We start from the raw sequence: 22,431 nt of genomic DNA on the forward strand, positions 1-22,431 counted from the left end.
TTCCCAGTGCTCTGGAGGCTGGGAGTCTGAGAGGCGTCTGCTGCGGGTGGGCTCCCTGTTTGTGTGGCCCACGGCGCACTGTTCGGCCTCCTGTGGGTCAGGGTTGCGGCCAAGCCCAGGACCGTGCTCTGCTCTCCTCTATCAAGCCTCCTGGGTGAGCTCTGCGTTGGTCTCCTGCACGAGGCACCGGGTGGGAGGGGATAAGGCCTATGTTTTCAGTTTGTGGCTCCAGGGGAACGTCTCCTGCAGAACCCAGCCCAGCTCTGTCCCAGTGGTGCCTGCTTCCCCCTCGCTCCCGCTCCGTGTCACCACAGCTCGCGTGAAGCTCGGCGGCCAGGACCGAGCATCCCTGAGCTCCCTTCACCCGACAATGGCCGCCCTGATGCTTACGCAGCTGCTGTCCACAGACCCGGTTCCAGTCTAACCTTGGAGAGGCCGGGCTCCAGAGCGCGCGCCCTGTGCTTGGAGGACGCGTGCGTTTGCATTGCAGTTGCATCAGAACTTCTGGGACACAGGATGCAGCATGATATTAGCACGCGCCCGGCCCTGGGCTTGCACAGAGGAGGTCCTGTGGAGCGCAAGCATGGACGGGGAAAGAACGAGCATTCGGGGAGCGGGGGTGCTGCCCGGCGTGGGCCCAGGCTGCTAGAGCTCTGAACAAAAGAGGAACCGCTATGCCTCCATCCATCATCCAGGCAGAAGGCAAACCGATCTTTTCCCCAAACGGCACTTCTCTCCAACAAACAGCGGCCATAAAAGCAGAGGCTCCAAAACTTTAAGAGGCCATAAACCTTTTGGCAATGGCACAGGCTCTGAGAACGCACACATGAATAAATAAAAACCCAAAGCTGCTGCTGAGACATCGCTGCGTCCGGAAGCACACGGATCAACAGACTCTTAGAGGAAAGAAACACAGGCCGCTCCGCCTGACAGCATTTCACATGAGCCGGGGAGCTGCCCTCCAGGCACTGGGTCCCCCCAAGCCCTGAGCCAGCTGAACAGGGAGGACGCGTTGCGATACAAAATCGATGCCAACTTTTGGTGGCGAGACCTCATTGAGTGACTCGTAGGCTTGCAGACACTCTGCTCTGGGGAGGGAGAGAACAGCCATCTGTGCCTAAGGAGGCAGACACACATCACCCTGAATTACCAGGTTCAAGTTCACATTCAGCCTCCCAACCAAGCGCTTCGGGGCAGAGAGACCCGCGTGTCAGGCCCTGCATTCGGTGGTGTACGTGGGAAGGCTTTCCACATGGAAAGGCGGACATTAAATGCTGGTTTCTCCTCTGAGAGCCGCTACGAAGACCCTGCAGCCTGCTCGCACCAGGTTTCATCCTCGATTTAAAAACAGTCTTTCCCCTGCAGCCCTCTGAGCGGTGACCAGGAAGAATGACAACGAGGCCCTTGGATCAGACAGAATTCATCTGACTCGCTCCCTCTGCTGGTTTTCGCTGGGGCACTCAACACCCAGGCGGCATCCATGCTGCCCCTTCCCCTGGACCGCATGCCAAGGCTGTGAGCTCCGTCCAGCTTCGGGGCTAATTTGTAGTGGAATTAGAGTTGAGGGTGTTTTCCTGGGAGTGGGGGGTGGGGTGTCTTTCTTTTCCTCGTCTTCTTCTCACCTGCAAGCACACCTTTCCAATCAAGTGTCCAAACATACATATCAGGGCTGAAAAATGCACATAAGCCAGGACTTGGAAGAGGCTAGGCAGAGACTCCATTAAGCCCCTGGAAGGAGGCAGAGTGTGGCAAGTGGGAATAAGGCAGCATGAGAAATGAACCTATTAGACAGTCGCTCTTGGTCCCCTGAGCACTTTTTATGTGCCGGTGCCACGCTGGGTGATGGAGACATAGCAATTCTGGGGCAGAGGGAAAAAAGACAGGAGGCGTTGGAAGGCAGTTGTGCCCTTGGGATGATGGACTGGCATCCTCAGAGGGGTGCATTTGAGGACAGGCCTAATCCTTCACCTTCTGGGTGAGGAAACGGATGCACAGAGACAATAAATCCAATGTAGCCTTTCCAAAAATAAGAATGAAGCCTGTGACTGCTTCTAAACCACAGAACTACTATGTCTGGGTTCAAATGAGCCATGTGAACTTTCTTAGACCAATCAGGCTGCTATAACAAAAATACCATAGGCTGGGTGGCTTAAACAGCATTCGTTTCTCACTGTTGTGGAGGCCAGCAGGTTCCCTGTCTGCTGAGGGCCGACTTCCTGTTTGCAGATGGACACCTTTGCTGGTCCTCACAGGGTAGCCACGGGGAGGGGGCTCTCTGGAGCCTCTTTAATAAGAGCACTAATCCTATTCATGAGGTCTCCACCCTCATGACCTATTCACCTCCCAAAGGCCTCACTCCCAAACATCATCACACTGGGGATCAGGATGTCAACATGTGAATTTTAGGGGGACAAAAACATTCAATCCAAATCATGAACCAAATAAGCAGCATGGCCTAAGGATCAGCTGATGAAGAGAGGAGAGGCTATTGTTTTTTGCGGGGAGTCAGAGAAGTTTGGGGGTCCCGTGATATCTTTTTTTACATCTGCTGATAGAAACAAGCCATCTAATTTTTTTCCCACTCATGAAAAACTCCCCCTTTTCCCAAATAAAAACCTTCTCTCTTATTCCAAAATAAGTCCACTTACTTGTTTTAACGCCTCCAGTCACCAAATGCTTTCTATGTAACCCTCACAACACTCCTGCGGGGCTGGCATCCCATTTTGTGGGTGAGGATACGGAGGCTAAATCACCTGCTGAAAGTCTCACAGCCAGCCATGGTCTAGCCATGATCTAGCCATGATCTAGTCAACTCCAAAGCAGACGTGTGCCCCTTTCGGTATCCGTAAAACTTAGATTCATTTGCCGCAATGAGCAGGCGGTCTCGTCTCCTTCCACAACCGCAGGAACACATGGAGCCGATACATACACTCAACTCACTGGCTTTCTCTGGCAAGGCTGCCCTCAGAGACCGGCCGGAGCAAGCGATTCCCTGCTGCACACAGGAGGGGCCACGGTGGGGCAGCAACAGCCCCCTCTGACGGCCATACTCAAAGGTGGCTCAGTCTGTGAGACTCCAAGGGACCCGGAGACAGAGTGGAGGGATGGCAGCCACCGTGTCTGGGGTGTCACAGCTCCTTGTAAATGCCCAGACTCGTGTTCCCCTCGGAATGGGGATGGCATGCCTGAGTTGATCCCTGTGCACCTCCCCCAGGGTACGTCTGCTCAATGCAGTGGGTCTCATCAGTCACTGGTGTTGAGCTGACCTCCATCACAAGAGAACAGCAATGTATGTTTATACTCCCCTACCAAAATCCCCTGCTGTTTCTGCCCTAAAACCTGGTGGCAGAGCCGACTTCGAGGAATCCATTCATTCACTCATCAAACACTGAGGGGTCTCCTTCAGACAACCTGCTGTTGATGTGGTAGAAATGTTACGGGCTTCCAAGAAAGACTTGTTTTTAAACCTTGGCTCTGCCACAAGATGTGTGACCTTGAGAAAATTACATACCTTTTCTGTGTCCTCTTCAGTATATCTTCTGCATGAGGCTCTGATGGAATGAAATGGCATAGCACCTAGAATGACAGGTGGTATGATGTGTTCAGCAATGGGAATGCTCCCACACTCCCCCTGGGCAGGAACCCCACCCCCGCCGCCACCACCACATCCACATTAGACATGGACCTCCGGCGCTTCAATTCTTGGCCAAGAGTTTAGAGTTGTGACATGTGTGTAAAACAAGAAGACGAAAGTACACCCAACAAACTAATCATGTGCACCCCTCCCTCCGTGAAAAGAGGGAAAAGAAGAGCGTTTCCAGGGAATGAGACTTTTGCAGGGTGAGAATGGGAGGGCGTTTTGTAGGGAAGTTTCCAGACAGAACAGTTTGGGGACCCGAGGGGAGAGCCTCCCTGTGGCTTTGGAACCTGAAGTGAGCAGAAGTGGAAGGACGGTGAGGAAGTCTCTGTGAAAACTGAAGAGCCTTGAAAAAAACTATTTTTTTCCTTTGAGATATAGATGACATATAACATATTAGTTTCAGGTGTACAACATAAGAATTCAATACTTGTATATATTGTAAAATGATCACTACAATAGGTCTAGTTAAGATCTGTCACCATGCATGTTACAATTATTTTCTTATAATGGGAACTTTTAAGACCTACTCTCTTAGCAGCTTTCCCACATAGAGTATAGTACTGCTAACTATAGTCACCATGCTGTACACTACATCCCAAGACTTATTTATTTCATAACTGGAAGTTGTACATTTTGACCTGTTTATAGAAATACTAGAGGCCCGGTGCATGAAATTCATGCACTCGGGGGGCGGGGGTCCCTCAGCCCGGCCTGTGCCCTCTCGCAGTCTGGGAGCCCTCAGGGGATGTCCGACTTATGGCTTAGGCCCACTCTGGGGACATTCTTAGTGCTCCTGCCACTGCAGCTGTGTCCACCAGCCGTGAGCTCGGCTTCTGGATGAGTGGTGCTCTCCCAGTGGGAGCACACTAACCACCAGGGGGCAGCTCCTGCATTGAGAGTCTGCCCCCTGGTGGTCAGTGTGCATCATAGCAACCGCTCATTCCGCTGTTTGGTTGATTTACATATTAGCCTTTTATTATATAGGACTAGAGGCCCAGTGCACAAACATTTGTGCACTCGGGGGGGGGGGGGGGGGTGGTCCCTCAGCCCGGCCTGTGCCCTCTCCCAGTCTGGGACCCCTCGGGGGATGACCACCTGCTGGTTTAGGTCTACTCCCTGGGGGATTGGGCCTAAGCTGGCAATCAGATATCCCTCTGGCAGCCTGGCAGCCCTTAGGGGGTGTCCACTTGCCAGCGGGGAGCAGGACTAAGCTGCAGTCGGACATCCTTAGCGCTGCTGAGGAGGCGGGAGAGGCTCCCACCACCACCACTGTACTGGCAGCCATCAGCCTGGCTTGTGACTGAGCAGAGCTCCCCCTGTGGGAGCGCACTGACCACCAGAGGGCAGCTCCTGCATTGAGCATCTGACCCCAGGTGGTCAGTGTGTGTCATAGTGACCAGTCATTCCCAGTCTTTCTGCTGTTAGGGTCAGTTTGCATATTACCCTTTTACTATATAGGATAGAGGCCGGGTGCATGGGTGGGGGCCAGCTGGTTTGCCCTGAAGGGTGTCCCAGATCAGGGTGGGGGTTCTGCTTGGGTGCCTGGCCAGCCTGGGTGAGGGGCTGATGGCTGTTTGTAGCTGGTCACACCCCCTTCAGGATGGGGGTCCCCACTGGGGTGCCTGGCCAGTCTGGATCAGGGGCTGAGGGCTGTTTTCAGGCTGGCTGGTGACTGAAGCTCCCAGCCTCTCCTTTTTTTCTTTTTCTTTTTATTCTGGAATTTACCTTCTAAAATTGAGACTTTGTTGCCGCTCCAGCTCTGAGGCCGCGGCCTGCTGAAAGCAGGTATCTGGGGTTTGTTTAGCTTCTATAATTGCAACTTTGTTGCTTAGAGTGGAGCTCAGAGCCCGGCTGCAGCAGGGAGGAAGCTTGGCTTCCTCCATCACTGGAGCAAGCAAGCCTCCTGCTCGCTTCAGCTGCGTGGCTGCCGGCCGCCATCTTGGTTGGGTTAATTTGCATATCCTGCTGATTAGCCAATGGGAAGTGTAGCAGAGGTATGGTCAATTACCATGTTTGTCTATTATTAGATTAGATGATTGTCATTGAGGAAACCTCAGGTAAAGGCTTAAGAGATAAAGAAAAATCTCATTGGACACTGTTGTGTAGTAGTGGCAGAAAGTTGACCTGCACTGTTGCCTGAAAGTAAAAAGAGTACCTTACGCACAAGGTGATTTGGCTAAGGAGAGGGTCCAAGCAGAGCACTGAAGGTGCCATCTGATTTCTTCTTGCTGCTGCTGGTAAAGGTGAGAAAAGAGAGATAGGTAAGGAAGGACTGTTAAACACAAGAGAGCCAGAACTCTCTGGAAATTCTTAACCTCCCCAGATGGCAAATGATATTAAAATTAAGAAAGGGCTTCCAGGCAAAAATCAAGTACATGGCACTGTCAGAAAAACCTGGTTTAAATAAGAACCCAAGGGTGCCACTGGGTCTCAATCTGCTTGGATCGTCATAACAAGTAACAAATGCCGCAGGCTGTGTGGCTTAAACCATGCTCTCCTCTGCAGGGCTTATATGAAAGTCACTTGCCGCTGAAGCTTTTTCCTAATGGAGGGAGCCCAAGGTTTTTAAGAAAGTTACACTGGAAGAAACATTGCCAGCTTGCGGTGAAAGCGACAGACAACACAAATAGAAAAGATGCTTTTAGATGCTTTTAGAGTCAGAAACTTCTGTAGGCAGGAAGCAGGCTGAGAAAATGACACAAACACAGGAAAAGGAAGGATAGCTCAAAGGCTGGAAACAAAAGTCCACGGAGAAGCCGAGAACCATGAAAAATTATTCTGAAGAACTGTCAGTTTGTACTCAGCTGGATTTCAGAATTGCTATGAACCAGTGACCAGTGCATCCCTAATTTCCACTCTTGTGGAACAGGAGGGTCTACAGTAATTATCCTATGCTTGTCCTACAATTGTATGTTCTTGGGGGGAAGGGGAAGATAACTTGTCTCTCTAGTTCACAAATTTCTGATAAAAAAGAGCTGGATTTGAGGACTCAAAGAGCCACACCCAGGTAGCTTCAGCAATAATATATGGGCCAGGTTTGGATAATGAGATTCTGGACCTCAAACTGGTATTATATTGGGGTGAGACTTTTGGGGGCTTTTGGAGAGGCTGAGCACACGTTGGGTGTGGGAAGGACATGAGTCCCTGGGCAACAGAGGGAGGGCTGTGGTAGCCAGTTTCCAAGATGTCCCCTAGTGATCCCCACCTTCTGCTATTCTCTCCTTTGTGTCCTCCTTCCCACACAGACTAGAATTAACCACGGAACCAATGGGATGCTGAAGAACAGAAGGATGTGACTTCTAAGGTCAGATATTGTGGCTTCCTCACATTCTCCCTTGGGTGACTTGGTCTGGGAGAAGCTAGTTGCCATGTCATGAGGATACTCAAGCAGGTCTGTGGAGAAGTCCACGTGTGAGGAGCGGGGCCTGCCGCTCACAGTCCTGTGAGGAACCATCTTGACGCAGACCCTCCAGCCTCCTTCAGGGGCTGCAGCTCTGCTGACCTGTTGTTTGTAACGTCATGAGAGCACCTAAGCTAGGTCATCCTACTGAAATGCTCTTAAATTCTTGACCAACAGAAACTGTAAGATAACCAATGTTTATTATGGATTTAAGCCACTAAATCTGGGGGTAATTTGTTACCTGGCAATAGAGAGCAGTGACAGGATTAGAATGAGCACATGTCAAAGATTTCACTCAATTCATTAATGAATGATGGAAATAGAAATATAGTTCTATTTGAGGAACTTGACATTTATTGGCAATTTAATGAAGAACTGTTAGAATTTGAGTGTTAGGTTAATATAAAATAATAAAAACTGGTTAATGTCCTACAGGGTAATAAACCGCAACCTTTGGGTTATCTTTTCTACCAGATAGAAAGTATGTTCATCTCCATCAGTCAAAAATCTAAGTTCTCACAGAACTTCTAGGACCTCTAAGCAACAGCACCGGGAGTGGAATAATTCTGTGTTGTGAGGGGCTGCTCTGTGCTTTGGGGCAGGTTTGGCAGCATCCCAGGCCTTTGTCCATTAGTTGTCAGTAGCACCCCTTCCTCCCCACCAGTCATGACCATCAAAAATATCTTCAGACACAGCCCTAGCTGGTTTGGCTCACTGGATAGAGCGTCGGCCTGGGGACTGAAGAGTTCCAGGTTCGATTCCGGTCAAGGGCATGTACCTTGGTTGTGGGAACATCCCCAGTGGGAGGTGTGCAGGAGGCAGCTGATCAATGTTTCTCTCTCATCGATGTTTCTAACTCTCTATCCCTCTCCCTTCCTCTCTGTAAAAAATCAATAAAATATATTAAAAAAAAAAAAAATCTCCAGACATTGCAAATGTCCTCAAGGGCCCCAGGGTTGTGAACCACTGTCATAGGTAATTAAATAATCCCTGGGCAGACCTATCAAAGGATGCCCCTTTGACACTAAAAGGACATGCCAATCACCTTTTCCCCTCATTTTTATCTTAACAAGCGTATGAACCAGAAAATGAGAAAGGGAATTCCCTCCCACGTGGCTGACTTGCTTCCAAAAGAGGGGGCCCTGACAACTGCTGCCGCCTGGGCTACACCCGGGCATGACCTCCCTCACCTCTGCTCAGAGAGGATAGGAATGAATGATGAAGAGGTGGCAAACATGGCTGGAGTAGTGCATGGGGTCAGAGCGGTCCCAGGGCAAACAGCATGACAGCCTATTAGGACTTGTCACAAAGCGGCTAGCAGGACGATAGGTTGTTAGATGGTAGAAAGGTAGGTGGGAAGGACAGGTGGGCAGGATGCCCAAATAGCATCCCAGGCCCTAACTAAGATTTTGAGGGTTTTGTTTTGTTTGTTGTCTTTTTAAAATCATTTTAAATGTGCAAGAAGTATCTACACTAATAAAAGACAAAGATGCTAATTGACCATACCTTTGCTATGCCCTAAGCCACACCCACCAGCCAATCAGAGTGACTATATGCAAATTAACCCAACCAAGATGGCGGCCAGCAGCCACGGAGCTGGAGCAAGCAGGAGGCTTGGTTGCCCGGGAGATGGAGGAAGCCAAGCTTCCTGCCGGTCCTGAGCTGGCTGTGGCCTCCATTCATTGGCAACAAAGTTTCAATTATAGAAGACAAATAAATCCCAGATACCTGCTTCCAGCCAGCCTCCATTGGGAGCTTGGGTGGTTGGGGGCTTAGCCAGCCTGAAAATGGCCATCAGCCCCTCACCCAGGCTGGTCAGGCACCCCAGGGGGAGGCCCACCCTGAAGGGGCTGTGACCAGCCTGCAAACACCCATCAGCCCCTCACCCAGGCTGGCCAGGCACTCCTATATAATAAAAGGGTAATATGCAAATTGACCCTAACAGCAGAACAACTGGGAATGACTGGTCACTATGACACACACTGACCACCAGGGGGCAGATGCTCAATGCAGGAGATGCCCCCTGGTGGTCAGTGCGCTCCCACAGGGGGAGCTCTGCTCAGCCACAAGCCAGGCTGATGGCTACCAGTACAGTGGTGGTGGTGGGAGCCTCTCCCGCCTCCTCAGCAGCGCTAAGGATGTCCGACTGCAGCTTAGGCCTGCTCCCCGCTGGCAAGTGGACATCCCCTGAGGGCTCCCAGGCTGCCAGAGGGATGTCTGACTGCCAGCTTAAGCCCAATCCCCCAGGGAGCAGGCCTAAGCCAGAAGGTGGTCATCCCCTGAGGGGTCCCAGACTGAGAGAGGGCACAGGCTGGACTGGGGGACCCCCCCCCCCCCCCGAGTGCACAAATTTTTGTGCACTGGGCCTCTAGTTTATCTAATAAAAAGAAGAAATCAAATTCACCTTTGGGGCAGATTCTTTGTTTTGGGAAGAACCACTAAGTGAATAAATTACTAAATATGAAACCAATACTCACATGGTTCTTGTGGAGTCTAGTGGCTCCAGTGCAGACGTATGGGGCTGAGGAGCTCCATAGTCTGTGCTGAGTAAATGGCAAAATCAGAACTGTTTCTGAAAAACCAATTAGTTGGTGGCTAGGGGCTCAGGAATGGACTGGCAGTGACTGTCCCCGCAGCCTGGTGGTGGCGTCTGCAGCAGGCCAGGCTGGGCAGGAGAACGCCACCCCAGGGGAGGAGGGGGATCCAGAGCAGGGCCCCGGGGGCCTTCAGGATGCTGTGGCTTCCAGCTTGTTGCTTCAGGCTGAGGTCTGGTGAGTGCTCATGCTGGACAGCCATGGTCTGATGGACCAGCCTCGCCAGGGACCAGCCTTAGCACTCCTGAGGCTAAGGGGGTAACTCTCCAACACGGGTGTATTCTGTTCTAGTCATCCTGTAAGGCTGGTCTCCAGACAGGAAGCAAAGATGGGGTGGTGGAGGGGCAGCCTCTATCAGGGCTCCCAGCAGCTGGGTAGGACCCTGATCAGGGACACGCACAACGCCTTCACGGAGGCCACCTGGAGGCTAGGTGAGGAGCCCTGCGGAGAACTCCAGGGGGAGTCACATCCAGTCGGCCTCTCAGGTGCCCGGGCTGCACGTCCTCCCCACTCCTCCTTCTTTCTCCACTCCTCCTCCACACAGTCTGTTTCTGTTGCTGTTTAGGGAAAAGCCTGCTCTGTGCCTGGAACGCCAACATGTTGGTCAGGACAGGAGCCTAAGGGAGGGGTGGCAACTCAAGTACAGAGCGTGCATGATACATCCCAACCCCCAACCCAGGCTCAGAAGGACTGGAATCCGGGCAGGGAGGGCACCCAAGCTTAACAGCTCACAAATTAACAAGCATCTCAGAATTTCTCCTGTTAATCTGCCTTACATCCGTTTTATTCTTATACCCAGCTGAGACCCAAAAAGGGAAAGGAGAATTTTTCCTCCCCTACAATGGATGGATGGATGGATGGATAGATAGACAGATAGATAGGTGTTAGATAGAGGATGGAAAGAGAGAGAGAGAGAGAGAGAGAGAGAGAGAGAGAGAGAGAAAGTTATGGAGGAAACATTTATTTTATTATATTTCTAAAATGTGGACAAGGGGCAAAGAAGGGTCAGAAAACGTAAGTGAATGAGAACCCAGAATGCAACTTTCTTGCTTGAGCTCATCACGCTCCAGGCGAAGTTTAGAGGCAAAGTTCAGTGGTCCCAGTTTCCCTCTGTCCAGATACCTGTGGTGGGTGTATCATAGTCATTTCACCCAACACCGAGTGGGAAATCACAGCCTGGAATAGAACACCGAGAACCAAAAAGTGTCCATTACTGCCCCCCACATCACATTAAAAATGGAAGAAAAGAAAGTTGTCCTAAGGGGCCTGGGGAAAAGGCTGGTTCTCAGGATGTCACCTTGAAATCCCCACTTGCAGCCATGTGGCTCCCTCCGTCTGGCTCCTGTGTCCCTCACTTGACCCATATACCTGGGAAGGTTGGGATATTTTGCCTCCTTCCTAGGGTGTGTCAAGCAGCTCAACCACTATTCCAAAGAATGTGATTGTTTGGAGGTCACGACCCCATCCAGGACTCACCACTGTCAATGAATAACAGGGCTCCCTGAAACGTGACAGCCAAATCGATTCTGTGGGAGCAGGCGACGAGATGGAGCCCACTGGGACGTGGGAGTCTAATCCTCCGTGAAAGCTTCGCTGGGAGCCCAGCCACATCCAATGTGCGTATATTTCTATGCTTAAAGCTGATTATCCACCATGACCTGGGAACAAAGAAAAATTATTTGTAATTATTCTAGACTGAACAGTAGTGGCTTCTGGAAGTTTTTTGATTTCCCTCCTACAACGCCCATTAATGGATATGAAGAGGGAGTAACACCGCATTGATTTAGAATAATGCAATAGATCAGAGCGTGATTCGCGTCTTAGGAGGCGGGCGAGAAGGATCTACCTTTAAAGAACTCCAATTAAAGTAATTACCATTGTTACAAAAATTACTGTTTTTAAAAGACTGAAGTCTTCTATTGGAGAACACTTCAGACAGCTGGGGGGAACCTCACATGACTGGCAAGATGAAGGAGAACAAAAGCCAACCATTGTTTAAAGGGAGCTGCTTAATCCTCCCGTGGTGGGAAGTCATCATTCCTGAAAGCTCCTCAGACTTTCAGTTTCCAAAGAGCTGTCAGCGTGTTCCAGGGAGGCAGGGGGACCGCCACGTGAGCGCTGCTGCTCGTGGCAGAGCGACGGCTGTCACCTGCTTCTCCTTCTGAACTTATGGCCGGCAAGGCGACATCCTGCGGCTCCTCCTGGTGGACCAAGGAGAGGATGGACCACGGCGGGGGGCCGGGTCTGAGACTCCACACTCAGCCCAGAAAATCACAGAAGAAATAGTAACAGGCGGGGGCCGCTGCCCTGCGGGAGTGGGGGCACGGAAGGTGGTCCCAAGTCTGTCTGCATAACCTGTGTGCTCAGCTGGATGCTGCCAAGACCTGATTGTGGGTTGATGTTGGTGGAGATGCTTTCAAATTAAGAGGGGACGAACCGTTACTAAAATTTTTTTCAGTATGCTGCAGATGGATATATTTTGTAAAGCACCCTAAAAATGAATTACTAAAAACATTAACTTTATAAAGAATTATGAAATATTAGAAGCCCAGAGCGCGAAATTGTGTGGTCCTGCCCACCCGCGCCGGTCTTTGGTCATTACGGTGTTAGGGCCACTGGGTTTTCATAATATAGATAAGCCCCATGACTTTTCTAGTAGGCTCAACAGGCAATAAAAATTACTCTGTCCAGTAAGTTTAACTATTTGGCTATAATTAGCTATAAACGTTACTAAAAGCTTATTCTCAGCTTCTGTACTTGCGTCTTTGCAGACCACCAGTCCACACTTTAAGCATCTCTGGTCGATACCAGCATATCCCAAAGTTGTCACCAGAATGACTAAGTTACCAAAGTGCCCACAAGAAAATGGTTCTGATGGTCAAATAAGGTTTGGAAAAAGCTACAGATCCTTTTGAACATTCACATGCATGTTAAAGCCTATGAGACATTCTGTATTGAAAACAAAGCAAAAAATGACTCACTTTTATTGAACTCAGTTTTCCAAATTTATTTGCATTCTCTCTCTCTCCTTTTCAATTGTATTTGTTTTCTTATTCATTTGTTTTTGCAACATTTGCCCAACTACATCCCACCAACAGATGGTAAGAAATGCTTGCCCGGGGTCTGCCCCCAGGACTCTGCATCGCGGGGGAGAAGTCGGTCAGTAGTGCTGGACCCCAGAGTGGATGGTCCCCCCGCATCAGCGAGCCTCTGCCAGCCTGAGTTGCCCCTGAGATGGTGATGCTGGACCCACCTGCAGACCTTGCCAAACGACCCAAGGAATTGCTTCCAGGGACACTCAGGTGCCTCTTTACTTGTTTAGCTGCAGCAGCTAAGAATCCCAGCTGTCAGTACTGCTGCACTTTGGCAATGCCCCGCATGCTGGGACACGGCGGCCTTTAGCAGACGTCTGTGCATGGAATAAACTCAATCAACTGGAAGGAGACTCCGAGCTACACTGGGAGCTCCAGGCACCAGCTGGGGTGACGCCATTTACCCTTCCCTGGGCTCACTCGTGTGAGACCCAGAATGCGCTTTCCTAATTAGTTGGCATCAGGCACACATCCCGTGGTGCAATCCATGTCCTTACGGGAGGACCTGGAATACTGCTGGGAAGGCCATTAGCGTCACCAAGCCTCCCAATTCCCCTCCAACAAAACAATTCCAGTTTCTGCACAAGGAGTCCCGCGTGCTGTTCACATTGGGGCAGTGGAAGGAGGGGTCCGGTTGTACCAGGACTCGACTCGCCATTGGTCCTAACAGTCTTGGAGGCAACCGGCTAATCCAGTCAGTCTAGGATACAACTGTCTTTCAAATATTAAGGGTTTCCTGCTCTTGTATCACACATCAAAGGCACGCCAAAGTCCAGGCCATGTTCTTGTCCACTCCCCAATCTCCTCACTGGCCCCTGACTTCCTAATGCTATTTTGTATCCCTGTGAGATTAGCACTTTACAGTCGGCCTGATAGACGCCATCCTGAGTCGCAGAAAAATGATCCAGGCCTGGGGGCTTTCCTGGTGACCACAGAGATAGAGTATTTAGTCAGAAAATGTAGCCACTTGTCCGCATGTTACACCAAGTCCGACAGGAACTGCCAGCCACTGCAGGCACCCAAAGGCTGGCCGTTGACACAGGGTATAGCTAGGAGGCCCCAGACTGTGCCACAGCTTCTTGGACATGCCTCCTGGGGAAGGGCAGGGTCCGGTTTCCCTCCCCGTGACTAAGGGCCAGCCGTGGGCCCTGATTCTGACGGCAGGAGAGATGGCTGCCCGTCTCGGAGGCGAGGACAGACAGGAGTGCGGTTCCGTCCCGGTTGTCTCTCTGAGACACACGGGTTTGGAACCTGAGCTGCCACATGGGAAGTTTCGCTCCTGAAGTCATCGTGCTGGGAAGACCATGAGCGAGGCCACAGAGAGAAGTGCCAGAGGGTGAGGAGCCCTGGCTATTCCAGCCCAAGAACCAGGTCTGGGTGTGGAGAAACCTTTGCAACATCCTCAGGCTGCTCCTGACTTGTGAGAGGCAATGAATGCTTGTGGTTGTTTTCAGCCATTAATTTGGGTGATTTGTTACCCAGCAGTAGATGACTATTCCACTTCTTAAATGGGGTACGTTGGAGCCCTTTCTACTTCTGTTCTTCCCAGCACACCCCATTGGCCTCTTTCAGACTCTCCCAGCTAGTACGGCTCACATATAAAACACAGCTGGTCTCACAGAGTAGCCCCACCCCTCACACCTGGCTTCAGGCTGCTCATCTCCTCAGTGCTGACTCCTGTCCTCTATTTTAGATGCTTCTAGTTCAGAAGCCTGCTTGGTCACTTGGTTGCTAACCGTGGGGACTCCATTCTCTTGGGTTATTCAGGGCAGATCTCCCATGCACCTACCATGAGCCTGGTGGATGGATGTTCCTCATCCTTGGGTGCACCCTGAGGCTGCATTCCTTGGCTTCTCCCTCATAGGAAGAGGTACTGTTGGACCCAGACTTGTGGCCGTCCCTACAGGTTCCGCGTGCTCACTCACTCACTCACTCATGTGTTCATGAAGCATCCATGGAGCTCTGGGAGCAGAACAAAGCTGATAATCGCTCACTGCCCTGTAGAAGCAGGGAGAACACTCCTATCTCCATTAACAGTGGGATGAGCCAACACCAGCCAGGGCATGGTGCAGCTGGGACAGAAAATTTAAACAGGAAAGATTTTTTTCTGTTGTTGTGAAGATGTGAATGGGCATAACTACTAATTTTCTTAGAGTGCTTTTGTGAGGATTAAATGGCACAACACAGGTAAGATGCTTCCTCCAGTGCCTGACAGATAGGAAGAGCTTAATAAAGATAAGCTATTCTTATTGCTATTACATATCATCGAGCTTAATATGCCCAAGACTGAGCTCTTCACATTCCCTCTGCTCCTCCCACATCTTCTCCATATATGTTATCGAGTTACTCAGAAAAACAAATAAAACAAGCAAACAAAAACCAATAAAACAACCTAAAGTCATCCCATCTCCTTTCCCTCTCTCTCATGTCACACCCAGCCCAGGGACTGGGCTTTGTGGCTTCGCCTTTAAAACAGATGCAGAACTGGCACTCCCACCCCTCATGCTCTCTGCGCATGCTCTCATTGCCTCTCCTCAGCACAGCCAAGGTGTGCTAGCCCCTCTGTCTGCTGCCGTCCACCCTCCACCCCACATCACCCTGACTGGCTTTTCAACCAGCCTCCAGGAGAATTGTGTTTAAAGAGAGGTGATAGCAACATTTTTGCTCAAAATCCTAATGACCTCAGGCTCTAACGATCTGGCCTGGAAGAGTCAGAGCAGAGCTGGAGGTCAAGTCTTTCTGGGATGCAGTTCTTAGGGAGGCCCTTCATGTGGACAGTGGCAGGTTTCCATTTGTTCCCCACCGCTGGCTTGCAGTGGGGTCCACATGGGGCGTGCACATTTCCCTGACAGTTAAAAGTCATGTTAAGCTGGGGTGGCGGGGTGGCAATAGGATATGAGTTTTAGCCCAGGCTCCGCTATTGACAACCCAAAGGAGACCACTCTACAGCTGAGGAGCCTACCAGGAAATGAGTTGCTGTCTACCTGCTCGGCAGGCTCAGAGCACAGCCGGCTCTGCAGCCCCAGGCGTGTTTAGGACAAGAGCGTTTTCCATCAGTGGTGGGAAAACAACCAGAGCATTTGTGGTGACACCTGCTTCATGTACAATAGCTTTCTCCTTCTTGCTTCTCTTGTTTCACTCACTTATTCATTCAACAAACACTCAGTGAACATGCATCTAGGCTACAGAAGTAAACTGGCGATGGGTCTTACCTCCAAAGGGCCCTTATTTCCTCTCTGTGTCTCAGCCTCATTTTTCTTTCTCCCTGAGCTATACTAGTACACCTTAGGCCAGTGATGGCGAACCTATGACACAAACTCATTTTTTTGGTTGATTTTTCTTCGTTAAGTGGCATTTAAATATATAAAATAAACATCAAAAATATAAGTCTTTGTTTTACTATGGTTGCAAATATCAAGAACATTCTATATGTGACACGGCACCAGAGTTAAGTTAGGGTTTTTCAAAATGCTGGCACGCCGAGCTCAAAAGGTTCGCCATCACTGCCTTAGGCTCTTAGGGTGAAGCTCAAGGCCTCAAAGGCAAGAAAGGTGGCTGGTTCCTGTGCCAGGTGGTCAAGATGAATGTCCTCTCTGGGGAAGTTACAGCCCTCCCAAGGCCAGCTGGTATTTGCTGGCAGCCCCCAGCATTCTGCCACCCCATAGGCGCAAAAATGGGTTGAGCAACCTGTCTCAATGTGGACTTCAGAAAACACCTGAGAAGAGAGCAATGGGGGATGCAGGAGAGCAATGACTAAAGGTTTACTGGAAACAAACGTGTCAGGAGCTGTGGGTTCTGTAGGGATGGGCTTGTCAGAGTTGGCATCTACGACATGGCACAAGGCCCAGGCGTAGCAGGTGGCCTAGACACAACCTTAATTGATAGCTTAATTAAGGAATTAGGTAGGTTATAACTTCCAACCTACAGCTTGGTTTAGCGAAATTTTATTGTCTTCCTTTCCCACAGAAACACACACACAGAAGTGAATGAGGAGCGGGTGTCATCGCCTGTTGCTGACCTGCGTTGGCTACCAAAGTGCACGAAAAGGAAGAAAAGCAACGTGCGAGGGAGAAAACGTCCAGTCACTTCCCCCACCTGCCGGGAGCTGCTCCAGGAAACCCCAAGGGCAGGATTTACCCTTTTCCCGTAAGAACTCGCTGAATGGAGATGAGAAACATCATCTCCAACAGCCAGGCGAGCGCTCTCACACAGTCCAGGCCTGTGAAATAAGTGGTCTGCCAAGACACGGAGGAAGAAGACATAGAGCCATTTCATTTCTGTCCACAGCTCTGCGGAGGCAAACTGCTACGTGCTTCAGGAGCCACACTGGGCGCTGGGTGGCCCCAGGAGGCTGCGTGGCCTCCAGCATGGGCGTGGTGGGTCTCGAACTTCCTTTTGGTTCCTTTCAAGGAAGCCTGGCCTTGATCTGTGATGTAGTGTGGACCTGTTCTAACAGCATCGCCATCACTGGGGAGTGTATAAGGACTAGAGAATCTCCGAATGAATCACAAGCTGATGGGTTCAAGTCTGCATTTTTAGCAAGATTTCCCAGGTGATTTCTAGGCACATTAAAATTTAAGAATCAGTGACCCAGAAAACTAGATAGTACAGTCCAACTTCTAGTTAAAACAAACCCTTTCCTAAAAATATTCTGTGTAACTTGTAACTGTAAGAAGAGCAAGTTCTATGAAAATCATAGGCCACTGGATAGAGACCCATGACCGAGATGTGACACCCTTCTTTCGTTATTTTTATTTTTTTAAATATATTGTATTGATTTTTTATAGAAAGGAAGGGAGAGAGATAGAGAGTTAGAAACATTGATGAGAGAGAAACATCAATCAGCTGACTCCTGCACATCTCCTACTGGGGATGTGCCCACAACCCAGGTACATGCCCTTGACCGGAATCGAACCTGGGACCCTTCAGTCTGCAGGCCGACTCTCTATCCACTGAGCCAAACCGGTTTCGGCTGACACCCTTCTTTAAATATAAATGTGATGCTGAGGTTCCTAAGAGAAGTGATAGCCAGGTGGTAAGAGTCTTAATTAGGCATGGGAGTATACAGGAGGGAGTGGGACACTGAAGGTTTTATAATTCTGCCACCAGCAGGGTGGGCAATGTCCCCCATGGGCTCCTCCTGGGGGCGCTGGGGGCTCTGGATGCTACTAAGACCTGCAACCCACAGAACTTAGAGACCAGCGGTACCTCTTTGTGGATCTCTTATGCCAGCAAAGCCCCTTAGTTATTGTCACACAAACATCCAGCTTTGCTACTCCCACATCCACCACTGCCTGAGTTATTTCCAGGGAGGCCCTGGGCCACTGGAAGCAGAGACAGAAACCCTGCGAGGAGGGCGCTGATGTCACGGACAGCTTTGAAAGCCAGCTGAGTGACCGGGACAGCCACTGAGCTGTCTGAGCAGGAACAGGGCATAACCCATGTTGGGCATTGAAGGTGTGATTTGAGTTGTGCAGCGGAGTAGAAAGTGATGGCAATAGTCCAGGCAAGTGTTACTGAGGCCTTTGATGAGGTTTTTTGGTTTTTTAATTGGGGTTGTAGTGAACAAATGTAACATTATTCTGACAGACACTTTCGGTCCATCACAGACATTCAGTAACACCAGACTGAGTGAACGAATGTGACATCATTACACAGACCAAGCTACACAGTAATGCAATTAAACCTTACGTTTTGTTGAGCTCTGTTCACCTGTGTGAACTGGACCAAAATACCATTTCTTGAATATTTGCACCTGGTGGTTGGTGGCTTTTCCATGTCACGAGGTTTTTATCGCCTGCCCTCCCTCTCAGGTTGAGGGCTGTCCGGCTGCAGGCAGGGGGACACAGTGCCCACCTGCCCCTTCGAGGGGCTGTGCGGTCTGCTTGGGATGCAGCACTGGAGAAGGTGAGGGCTGGTGCTCTGCTCAAGGCCAAGTCACTGGACGATTCTGGGCTCTTTTCTTTATCTATAAACTGCCCATCAGGAAACGGAGAGAACTTTAGAAACTGCCTGGCTCGGTCCACTGGAGACAGGAATGAGCCGGCTGGACGGAGGTGTGGTCTGTCCTCCCGAGGGCTTCCCCGACAGGCACAGCGTTTGGGTTCTGCTGCCCTAAGTGTGGGACATCCACGTGGCGAGGCCAGGGCCCTGTGGCTTCTCTTCCTCAGGCAAAGCTGCCAGGTGCCCAGTTTCTGGGTAGGTAAGTTGTCCCTGCTTCTCATCGACACACTTCATCGTAAAAGAACATCTGGTTTTCTTTGCATGTGTCATAACTCCTTGTATCAGCTTCAATTAGGTCCTACTTTCCTATAGTTCACTCAGCTTTTCTCATACACAACTCAGAGATCACAGTGGATTTTTAAACACATTGCACACATTCTATCTCGGGTCTCTGATTAAACTCACACTCTCCATCTGGCGTTTCAAAAGCTGTTGCAAGCATGGAGTCCTTCTCTGAGGTTATTTGCCAACAATCTACCCATAAATTAATAGTTATGGTATGTTTATTAGTCTCCAGGACTTTTAATAGTTTATTGATTCTGGCCAGAAGGTTAGCATCTGGTTTGGCTAAAGAGTTTAATTTTCTACAAACCACACAATCTAATCATATCATCTGGTATCGAAACAAACACTAATTCAATGGCTTTTAAATGCTGATGTGTGCACCAGGGCTGAGCCATGCGGAGTTGTCACCAGTCTGCCATGAGGTGTTTACAAAATAAAAATTAAAAGGTCAATATAGTGGATTTTTTAACATGGTAACTCTTCAATTTAAAGGCTGTCCATTTTTTCTGAGTTGATGCTCTTTCTTCTTTTCATGTGTACTACAAGTCTTTAAAATATTTTTCTTTTAATAAATGTATTTGACAAAATAAAAATGGACAACTCTATGACAGTGCCTTATATCTTAAAGGACATTTTACTCATCCTTAAAACCCAAAGGAATAGGCTATCCTGGCCTAATGGAGCATCCAGTGATTTTTAAAAGATGGGACAAGTCCAGATTTAAAACCTGCTCCACCCCTTTTTGGTATCAATAAACACCTGCCACTGTTTCTGATCAGGGCGGCCAGACAGGCTCAACAACAGAAGACCAAGTCCAACATTGACTTAGTCAGCAGGAAGGGAATATGAGGCGAGTGACCCCCCCCCACCCCCACCCCACGTTCCCAGGTCTTCATATTTCTAAATAATTTTCAAAAAGAATTATTGCTGCCCTGACCAATGGCTCAGTTGGTTGGAGCATTACCCTGTACACCAAAAGGTGGTGGGTTTGATTGCCGGTCAGGGCTTGTATAGGAGGCAACTGATGGGGGTCTCTCTCTCTCTCTCTCTCTCTCTCCCTTCCTCTCACTCTAAAATCAATAAACATATCCTCGGGTGAGGATAAAAACAATTCATTGCTAACTTTCACTCACTGGGCATTACTGACCTTCAGCGTCACTGGTAACAGAAGGACTGCACCTTTCATCCCAGGCCGCACCAGCCCAGCAACCAGGGCAGGTCTTCTACTCACTGTCCCCGGTTTCGGCGGCCAGCCTGTGACCAGCTGCTGCCTTTGAAGGCTGTCCCCAGGAACCTTTCTGATTTCTTACCCTCCTTCCTCCCGATTGATAGCACTGGAAGGAAGCAAACAAGGCAGTTCAAGAGGAGGGAACAGCAGCGGTTAGAGTCTGTCCACTGAGGACCGGCAAAGCCCTGTCATGCTCGTTCTTGGTTAAACCTGAACGGTGACCCAAGTGGGGAGTGTATGTTCGCTTCGCTCCCACCTCCTAGTCCTACCACCTGGGACATGCCCTGCCCTCACCTCAGGGGTCCTTCTCCTCCTCACCTCCCTGTTTAATTTCAACGTGGTTATCCTTACATGCCAGATGCCTGCATGCAGTTCTAAAACCTTCGTCACTGTCTGAAAGGCTGCAAAGCCTTCATGCAAACAGAACTGCCACGGGCTCTTTGACAGCCCAGGGTTCCTAAACCCGTGGTTAGCAACCCCGTCCCCCACCCAGCCATGGCCTCCCCCACCACATTGCTGAATCTAGCTGCAAGGCTGGTCTGGGGGAAGCCAGGGCTGGAACACCGACAAAGGGCTGTGTGAGTACCGCTTTGCAGCTTTTTCATTTAGCAATAAGTCAGAGACATCTTTCCATGTCAATCACATGGGTGCATTTTTAAAGGGTGAACAGGATTTTTTTTTTTTAATCTTCATCAGAGTATATGTTTATTGATTTTAGAGAGAGGGAGGCACAGGCCATTCATGGTTTTCATCAAAGGTTTCAAGTCCAAGGCTCTGATTTCTTGTAGGATATTCCTTTACAATTGCTTTCCATGGTTAGGTTCTAAGGGACAGATTTCAGAACCATGAAATGTTGGCCTGTGTAAGTATTTAACTTAAAAAGTACAAACCCTGCCCTAGCTGGTTTAGCTCAGTGGGTAGAGCATCGGCCTGTGGAACAAAGGGTCCCAGGTTCGATTCTGGTCAAGGGCACATGCCCAGGTTGTGGGCTCGATCCCCAGTAGGGAGCATGCAGGAAGCAGCCAATCAATGATTCTCATCATTGATGTTTCTCTTTTCTCTCTCTCCCCTTTCCTCTCTGAAATCGATAAAAATATATTTTTAAAAAAGTGCAAACCCTAATTCCTGGCCCACCCCGGGAGATTCCAACTTAATTCGTCTGGGGTGGGTCTGGGAATAATATTTTGGCAGCTTCTCAAGTGATTCTTATTCACAGCCATGGTGGGGACCCACTGTTTTAGGTCATTTCCACGACCCTTTCTAGCTCTGATACCCACATTTCACAGCTGAGGAAAGCGAGACCCAGAAAGGGAATGTGACCTGCCCAAGGTCACCCAGCTGATGACCAGCAAATGCAGCCTTCAGTGCAGGTTTGAAGGCCTCCAGTCCACTCTACCAAAGGGCCAATGTCCAGGGAGGGCCCTGGCTGTCCTTCCTTTTCAAAGGCAACTCAGCTAATTCATGGGTGCAGACATGTCTTCATGTTAGCGACTCCAGCTGTTTGTGTCAATATTTGCTACTCTGCTTTCTTTGCTCCCAGGCTGCACTGAGAGTTGCTGCCCCCCCAAGTCTGTGAGCGGTTTCCTTTGCCCCTTATCAGGACCTACATCTTTCTCATGAGCGTCATCTTCGCGCACGCCACTACCATAGGTGCTAGTGCACTGGGTTCTCCTGCTAGTCCTGGCCAGCATGTGGGTCATGTGTGTTGGAAACCACACATCAGCCTTCTCCACGGACTATCCACTCCATGAGACCAGGGGCCATCTGGCCTTTGCTCACCTCTGCTTTCCTGACACAGGACAAAGCACAAAGACAAACAGGCCTTGGGTTGCGAGACTCTCCCCTTAGAGTTTGGGCCAGAAGCCTTTATAAAACTGCCCTCTACCTCCAGAGTTTACAGATCAGAAAATGTGTCCCAGAGCCCAGGGACCTGCCCAAAGTCACACCGTGAATGCGTGAACACTGAGTTAGCGTTTGAGGGAGCAGTTTGCTGCTGAGAGAGAAGCCAGCCTCTCCACATATGCTACTTCTGAATCACACTTCGTTAGCGTACATCATATGAAGCAAAACATAAATACGTGCTCATCAACGTCAGTGATGAGCAGGCACAGCATTAATAGTTTTCTTGATGCAGCCTGCTCTATACTCAGGTCATGCTGATTTTCCTCCAAGTTAAAGTGAGAAGTCTG

Source organism: Myotis yumanensis, unplaced genomic scaffold (genome assembly GCF_028538775.1).
Source record: "Myotis yumanensis isolate MYYU_CA2020_CCGP unplaced genomic scaffold, mMyoYum1.0.hap1 SCAF_1, whole genome shotgun sequence".
Classification (NCBI taxonomy): domain Eukaryota; kingdom Metazoa; phylum Chordata; class Mammalia; order Chiroptera; family Vespertilionidae; genus Myotis; species Myotis yumanensis.